Here is an 8,595-nt window from a genome sequence, read left to right as displayed (position 1 = left end):
TTTTACAATAACGACCTGAAATATATTTACATTTACATTTAAGTCATTTAGCAGACGCTCTTATCCAGAGCGACTTACAAATTGGTGCATTCACCTTATGACATCCAGTGGAACAGTCACTTTACAATAGTGCATCTAAATCTTAAAAGGGGGGGGGGGTGAGAAGGATTACTTATCCTATCCTAGGTATTCCTTAAAGAGGTGGGGTTTCAGGTGTCTCCGGAAGGTGGTGATTGGTGATATATATATATATATATAGATATATATAGATATATATTTTTAACTAACTTCTTGAGAGATGTCTGTGTTGTTACATAAACATATTTATTTATTGTTTTTAATAGCAAAAGTGTAGAACTTTAAAGTGAAGATCATCCATATTTGCCAATGAGATCAAGTCAATGTGTAGCTAGATAGGTTTGAAATAATTAATGTTCATTTAATTCATGTTTCATCATCATGTTGTGTCCCTCATATCACTGGACCAGTATAAGCGACATGCAACAGATGGAACATTGTCCTCCGCCTTTACCATGATTACTGCTTTGTTGGGTTTTGAGTTTTTAAGAAAGGCATTTCACTGTACTTGTCCATGTGACATGAAAAACACGAAAGATGTGCTGCCCCTTGGTGGTAGAATCATGTCACCACAAGTTTATTTCAAAGCAAAAAAAATCTAAACTCTGCTCTCTCACTGTCAACTGCATTTATTTTCTGCAAACTTAACATGTGCAAATATTTGTATGTACATAATAAGATTCAACAACTGAGACATAAACTGAGCAAGTTCCACAGACATGTGACTAACAGAAATGGAGTAATGTGTCCCTGAACAAAGGGACAAAAGTAACAGTCAGTATCTGGTGTGGCCACCAGCTGCATTAAGTACTGCAGTGCATCTCCTCATGGACTGCACCAGATCTGCCAGTTCTTGCTGTGAGATGTTACCCCACTCTTCCACCAAGGCACCTGTAAGTTCCCGGACATTTCTGGGGGGAATGGCCCTAGCCCTCACCCTCCGATCCAACAGGTCCCAGACGTGCTCAATGGGATTTGAGATCCGGGCTCTTTGATAGGCGATGGCAGAACATGAAAATCATGCACAGAACGAGCAGTATGGCTGGTGGCATTGTCATGTTGGAGGGTCATGTCAGGATGAGCCTGCAGGAAGGGTACCTCATGAGGGAGGAGGATGTCTTCCCTGTAATACACAGCATTAAGATGGCCTACAACGACAACAAGCTCAGTCCAATGATGCTGTGACACATCGCCCCAGACCATGACGGATCCTCCACCTCCAAATCGATCCCATTCCAGAGTACAGGCCTCGGTGTAACACTCATTCCTTCTACGATAAACGCGAATCCGACCATTACCCCTGGTGAGACAAAACCGTGACTCGTCAGTGAAGAGCACTTTTTGCCAGTCCTGTCTGGTCCACCGACGGTGGGTGTGTGCCCATAGGCAACGTTTTTGCCGGTGATGTCTGGTGAGGACATGCCTTACAACAGGCCTACAAACCCTCAGTCCAGCCTCTCTCAGCCTATTGTGGACAGTCTGAGCACTGATGGAGGGATTGTGTGGGATTGTCCTTGTGTAACTCGGGCAGTTGTTGTTGCCATCCTGTACCTGTCCCGCAGGTGTGATGTTCGGATGTACCGATCCTGTGCAGGTGTTGTTACACATGGTCTGCCACTGCGAGGACGATCAGCTGTCCGTCCTGTCTCCCTGTCTTAGGCGTCTCATAGTACGGGCATTGCAATTTATTGCCCTGGACACATCTGCAATCCTCATGACTCCTTGCAGCATGCTTAAGGCACGTTCACGCAGATGAGCAGGGACCCTGGGCATCTTTGTTTTGGTGTTTTTCAGAGTCAGTAGAAAGGCCTATTCAGTGTCCTAATTTTTCATAACTGTGACCTTAATTGCCTACTAAGCTGTTCCACAGGTGCATGTTCATTAATTGTTCATGGTTCATTCATGGTTCATTGAACAAGCATGGGAAACAGTGTTTTTCCAATGAAGATCTGTGAAGTTATTTGGATTTTTGAAAGACAGGGTCCTGAAAAAGGGATGTTTCTTTTTTTGCTGAGTTTAATTGGCCTATGTATTGTATTGCTTTTTATTTAAATGTTTTCAGTGAAGGCCCAAGATCCAAAATACTTCTGCTGTAGGTCAATGTTAATGGTTAATCAGGAAATTATATTTTAAATGTCTCAACATTTACCATTACTGTACCTCTAATTGTCTTTACATGCATTATGCTAATGTAATAATATCATATTGAATGCTTTTGTTTTTACTGAACAAAGCCATATCTATTCATCCCTTGTAGAACCTATTACAGCATACTGAAACACTAAAAGTCGCTTTGGGTGGCAGAGGTCAAGCTTATATGTGACCACTAGGTGGAGTAAGGAGTGAGTCGTGCAGTGGCGCCTGTTGGCAGCAGGCCCGGTAGAGTCGTCTGTACAGCCAGAGAAGAAGAGGCGAAGCGAGATGTTTCACTGCCCAAATTCTCCACCGAAAATAAGCCAACGAAGTGAGGAATTTTTGTATGGAGGTCAATGAGAGTCTTTCTATGCCTGCTACATTAGGTTAACGAGAGAGTCGAATTTTGTCAACAAAAAATGTAATTGCTAATTTGCTAAGAGGTTTATTGGATCAAATAGGAGTTTCGTAAGGGTTAGGTTGTTACAAATGCCCGATATAAGTGGATGCACGTGGCATTTCGGCAACTTTGAAAAAATAACTTTACATCAGAGGTGTGCTTGTTTTCATAGAGATAGATAGAGGACTCATCATGCATATGACCGATTTTAGCATGGATATTGCCAATAAGCATGGTTACATGCACACAAAAATATGATTATGGTCGATAGTCAGATTACTATAATAGTTTAAAATGTTTACATGCTTTGCAATAAGAACAATTTCCCTAATAATCGTGTTTACATGGACACCAGAGGAAGCTGGTGGAAAGGGCTATAGGAGGACAGGCTCATTGTAATGGCTGGAATGGAATCGATAGAACGGTATCAAACACATCAAACATATGGAAATCAAGTTTGACTCCGTTCCATGAATACATTCCAGCCATTACAATGAGCCTGTCCACATATAGCTCTGCCAACCAACCTCTTCTGATGGACATCTCTGAAATCAGGCTACGTGAGACTATTTGTTAATGCAGAAAATTGGCAATCAAAAATAAGCGTTCTACCACGGTGACTATGTTATTTTTGTGAAACCTATTTGATTCTGAGTTTTAATTTACTTTATTATTAAACAAAATATTTAACTAGTCAAGAACCAATTCTTATTTTCAATGACAGCCTACCCCAGACGATGCTGGGCCAGGTGTGCGCCGACCTATGGGACTCCAAATCACGGCCGGATGTAATACAGCCTGGATTCGAACCAGGGACTGTAGTGACACCTCTTGCACTGAGATGCAGTGCCTTAGACCGCTGCACAACTTGGGAGCTTGGACATATAAAGTTTGTATGTGAAAACTATTTGTAAGGTGCATACTTACTCACGCATAAGAGCGAGGCTTAGGCTACTGGTGCTGGCACATGTGCAGATTAAATACACAGCTGGGATGAGATTAAACTGTTTATATTTCCTAATCATTCAAAGGTTTGCTCAGAAAACCTGATGTTTTTATCGGTGTATGCTTACTTCAATTTTGACCTTACACCGATTAAGATAAGCAGAGTAGGGTGTTTACATTACTATTTCTATACTCGTCCTACTGCCATAATTAGTTTAATATTGAATAATAAGTGTGCATGTAAATATACTAATTGAGGGCTTCCACCATTTTAAAGTAGTCAACTGACTGGGGATTCCTATGAGTTGGGCCATTGAATAATAATAAGAAAAGTGACTACTTTAAAATGGAGATAGCGTCAATGGCGCTGCCCATTCAGTCACATACACTATAATGGCACAGATAGAAAGATGAGTCCTCTATCTATCTCTATGGCCTTTTCACACGTATCTGCCCTCTCATTGGCTAGAATGTTCCCACCTGATCTCGCCTCCTCCCACCTGCATTCCATCTTTGAGAACGTATTTTCATTGTCAGAGCGGTTACTTGACTATCTTGACAATATAATAGACCATCACTACTACAGCTACAAAGTCATAGTTATGGCAAAATCCCGCTCATTTCTATCATTTATCTTTCTTAAAATCTGATTTGAAACCTAACCATTACCTTTACCCAAACCGTAACCACACTGCTAACGTTATGCATAATCCTAGCCTTAAACGAAGACCAAAAACCACATTTTGTTTTCATGAATTGTTCATGATATAGCCAATTTTGATTTTGAGGCTGTGTTAACTAGTGACAACCGAATGAACGTCTGGGACATTTGGCCGCCACACTTGAATTCAATTATTTTTTTGTGACCTGAATTATATGCCATACAAATGCCATACAAGTACAGTATACCAGTTCTTCAAGAGTCTGTTTCTTTTTTGGGGTGCACAGAGTGAGGTTGTATTTGTCAATGTAGTTGAAATCGTATTATAATAGTGTCATTTACTGTAAACACGTTCTAGAGAGAAAATATAGTGCTTTCTATGTAACCAACATAAAGTGCAAACACGTTTTTTAAATGATCTTATCTAAAGATTAATTCCCTTGGATGTTTAAATATTTAAGACTTGGAGTTGTAGGGCTTTCTTAGGCCCTCTTGATTCTAACATCTTTAATAAGTGGGTGTAGCCATGTTCAGCTGCATATCCTCTGAGCCAATTGGCTCCTGTCTCATACATAATGCTGCGTGTGGGGGGTGGGGGGGAGGGGGGAATAGCGGGCAGCCTAGTTCCTGTTCCCAGGCCGCGGGAAACAGCCGCCCTCCCTCCACCCTTCTTCCCTCCTCTCTCTCTGGCTTCCAACAACAGAGCCTGGCGCGAGCCTGTGAGTATACCAACCAGGGCTTTAACTCTCTGCTGCATCCACCGCACAAACAGACAACGAAGATAATGCAATGCATGCATCGTGATAATTTTGATTTGATTTCAAAACACAAAAACATGTTACGGTAGTTTGGTGGTTCTGCCCTCTTCCTTCCCCACCTGAATAAGTGTCTGCTTGAGGAACACTATGGTATTATGCTCCAATGGCTTTGCTGAAGCACTCATTCTTATTCAGGAGAAAGAAAGGTTGTTTTGTTCAAAGACACTAGTAGCAATGTGATAGATGAGATGACAGAAATAGATACTGTCACTCCTCTGAGACATCTCATTTATTAGTAATAAGGACAGTTTCTGTTTTTTGCCAGATGAGTCATAATTCATAAGCATGTTGGTTTGATTTGAAGGTGATGGTGGGTAGGGAGGGGTGTGGCATCTTCATTGAGGTGACAGTGTTACAGTGGATTTGAAGGGTTGACTGTCACCATCCTCAGAGCACAAAACCCAAATTAACCAGTAAATACTATAAACCATTATAATTTTCTGTTACACAATTAAAGTCACACAATCATGAAGTTGTGTTATGTATAATCAATGCATCATGACTTAGTTGTTTAGTTTCCAGGGATAGTGACTTAGTTTACAGAGTTTTTTGTATTCACCACCAATAACTGTAGGGTTAGAGGTCATGTAGGGTTAGATCTGATTGACCCACTGACCTCAAATTATCAATGGGCCAATTACAGTTTTCTATACTTTTAGTAGTGTATTGAACAGATAATTAAACTTTACGTAAAAGTTCAATCATAAGGGCTACATAACACTGTTGTAAAAATACATGATAGATATCATTTAATGTCATGACAACGTTAATTAGCTAAGCCAGTTGGGTCATTTTAAACCTAGCCAATTAGCTGATCATGGCATATGCCATCATAAATCATAAGCTGACTACTGTTTATAACAAATGGCAGTGTTATTACAGTGTTATGGCCTAACAGTGTAATGTAGCCCTTTTAACAGAGACTTCATTTAAGTAAAGTGTTACCAAATAAAGTATGAGTATGAAGACTGAAAAATGACTGAAATACATTATAGTCATGTCATGGACAGAGCCATTAACATAAGTGACAATATTGAGCTGTCAGTAAGTAGACTAATGGACAGTGACAGACTTTATAATGGACTTGTCAATCACTCTGCCACAAGAAGACATGATGGAGACTTGTGTACAGGTAAGACACTCCTAAGGGTCCACATTGTAGGGGTGAATAGTGAAAACACCGCTTGGGTAAAGATGGAGGAGCACAGGTCTATAAACCAGGCATGACAGGTAAGCATGTTGTGTAAAAGGAGATAAGAATAGAGTGGTACATATAGCTGAGTATTGTGCAACTGAAGTGCTGATGTCTCTAACCACCATTGCTTTTCTGTTCTGACTGACTGCCGACATTACGAACTGCAGACACAGCACAGCATAGAGGAACACACTTCACATACTGTATAGCAAGATGATGATTCAACAGTTTACTTCAACTCGATTTCTTGACGGATATGTAAATAGAGATGCTTTAAATCATGTTATGGTATTTTTCTCTTTATAAATCTGTCTAAAAACGAAAGAAAGATTGGTTTATTAGGGCTTGGAGACGCATGAATGTGTTTGATCTGTCGGGGCGCTGTTTTGACTGTGTGTTTGCGGTGCACTGCAGGCCCTCTCCCACCAGGCTCATGCGAGCGAGGCTGAGCAGGCAGCGCAGTTCTTCCGTAGGCTTCAGTTTTTCCACTCGACGAAAAATATCGCATATTCATCTTATAGAGAGTGTGAAGACGTATGTCGCCTTTTCGAAATACAGAACTGTTATTTGATTAACAGCTTTGCATATTTGATGGTTGTGTATTTATCTAGGACGACCGCCCAATAGATGTGTACTTTCAGAGGGTTATTATTGGACAGCACACTGCGTATCCACGGTCTCTACCATTGTATAATTTCCTTTGCAACAAGCAAATAAGCCAATACGTGATTAAAACCATATTTTGATGTTCAGGGCAAGATGGATTCACTATGGAAATGAGCATTATTGCACACTGTCCTCCTACACACACCAGTTACATTTGCCCGTCGTGAGTCTTCCGTAACCTGTCATATTATAGCATATACACTAAATAGCTTTGACTAAATATTATTGTGGAATGTAGTTTCTTCGAAGGTGTGTAATTAATGTAGCTTTGCATTGAGGCTTTGGAATGTTTTGGATGGATTGGAAACGTGTGCGTAATTGCGGTTACATTTTGTGCGCTTTGATGTGAACTTTATGTCGAACATATTTTAACACTTTGTGGCCTGTTTTTTGTGAACAGACTCCATTTTGAAGGACCCGGTGAGCAGAGGAAATAAGGCTTTGCAACTCGTCTAAAGGAAAGGAAGCCATCTGTTTTCCGGGTTTAGCCATATTAGAATGCATCTACAAGAAGACATAATCCTTTAATTTATAAAGCGCATGAGGTTTCCATTTGGGGTATGATATTATGCCATTGTTGGCATTGTTGGCACAAGTTGATGAATGTGAATGACAGTAATTAGAAATTAATGTGATCATTTATCGAGGATTGGACCAGTAGAGAGGAATATGTGCGTCTTTCTTCCATCCCACATATCTTTAGGATTTTTGGTGGCACTCAAAGCCTCAGAAATACTTCATGCTGGGGGTTGGGAGGTAGTGACGATTGGTCCGCTCTCACAGACAGACACGGGCAGTCAGGGGCTGCAAGGGGCAGGTCGACAGCTAGGAAATAGTAATCATTTATTAGAATATGCATTGAATATGAGGTAACATGGAATTAGAAACTTATAGCACACTATGATATGTCGCTGTAAAGGGGTGGTTCTCTCAGTAAGTGAAATGCATGCATATATTTCTCTTTTGAAGGGGCCGCCGGTGGAGTAACAGCTATCGCAAGTAGAGACAGTGTATGTCCACAGGATCCTGGCCTAGTATTGCTGCTACTGGGATTCTCCTTATCCGCTTTCACAAAATTGGAAAACAGCACATTTAATTATATAAATTAAAGGGTTGACAGTTGTTTTTGCGGTGACGGACATTTCAATGGTAAGATTATTGCGGTATATCATTGACATCCGCTTTTGTTGTTTACACATTCCGTGATTGTGTATGTACAGTAGACATCGGTCGATGTTAAGTCTGTACGAATGTGTGGCTGTGTGAACTTGTGTGTCCATACTGTATTGTAGCGTGCCAGCTATGCACTATCTCTGGTGCCTCGTGAGCCATGGCACACAGAGTTGATGCACAGGCGGCAGGCGCTGTCAAGAGCTGTCCATTTTATTCATGGGCATTCGCGATTTCTACATCAGCCTTTTGAAATCAATTTAACCCTTCGTTGACGCTGGGAAGGACAGCGTGTCATTACAGTTATGCTGGTCTAATTTTAATATGACCGTTGGCCTTCCAAACGTGCAGTAGGTTGCCACGATTCCACGTTCTTGGCGGGATCGAGGGGTGGAATGATGACAATATTGTGGCTGCCTGATACCTATTTTCATTCTTCATCTTTTTTTTTTGAGGTGGGGCAAGATAACTATGTCACACTTTAATAGATAATGAAGCTCAGTAATAATAACTTTCTATCATATTTTTT

The 8,595-nt window shown here is 40.8% G+C and overlaps 1 protein-coding gene across 5 annotated transcripts in view; it reads left to right on the top strand.

The window, feature by feature from the left end:
* The first annotated feature begins 4,828 nt into the window (after nt 1–4,828).
* LOC118390692 (histone-lysine N-methyltransferase, H3 lysine-36 specific-like) overlaps nt 4,829–8,595 on the top strand; it is a 38,971-nt gene continuing 35,204 nt past the window's right edge. Inside the window, exon 1 of one of the 5 annotated variants that reach the window (XM_052456962.1) lies at nt 4,829–4,936. The gene's annotated coding sequence lies outside the window, so the exon portion shown is untranslated. Of the gene's footprint in view, nt 4,937–6,382; nt 6,519–7,240; nt 7,455–7,491; nt 8,046–8,595 lie in introns of those variants that run through there. The other 4 variants (XM_052456963.1, XM_052456960.1, XM_052456961.1 and 1 more) reach the window with 4 other exon arrangements.

The sequence above is a fragment of the Oncorhynchus keta genome, chromosome 11, assembly GCF_023373465.1.
Source record: "Oncorhynchus keta strain PuntledgeMale-10-30-2019 chromosome 11, Oket_V2, whole genome shotgun sequence".
Classification (NCBI taxonomy): domain Eukaryota; kingdom Metazoa; phylum Chordata; class Actinopteri; order Salmoniformes; family Salmonidae; genus Oncorhynchus; species Oncorhynchus keta.
Note: the sequence above shows the minus strand (reverse complement) of the source record. Positions and strands in the feature narration are given on the sequence as shown.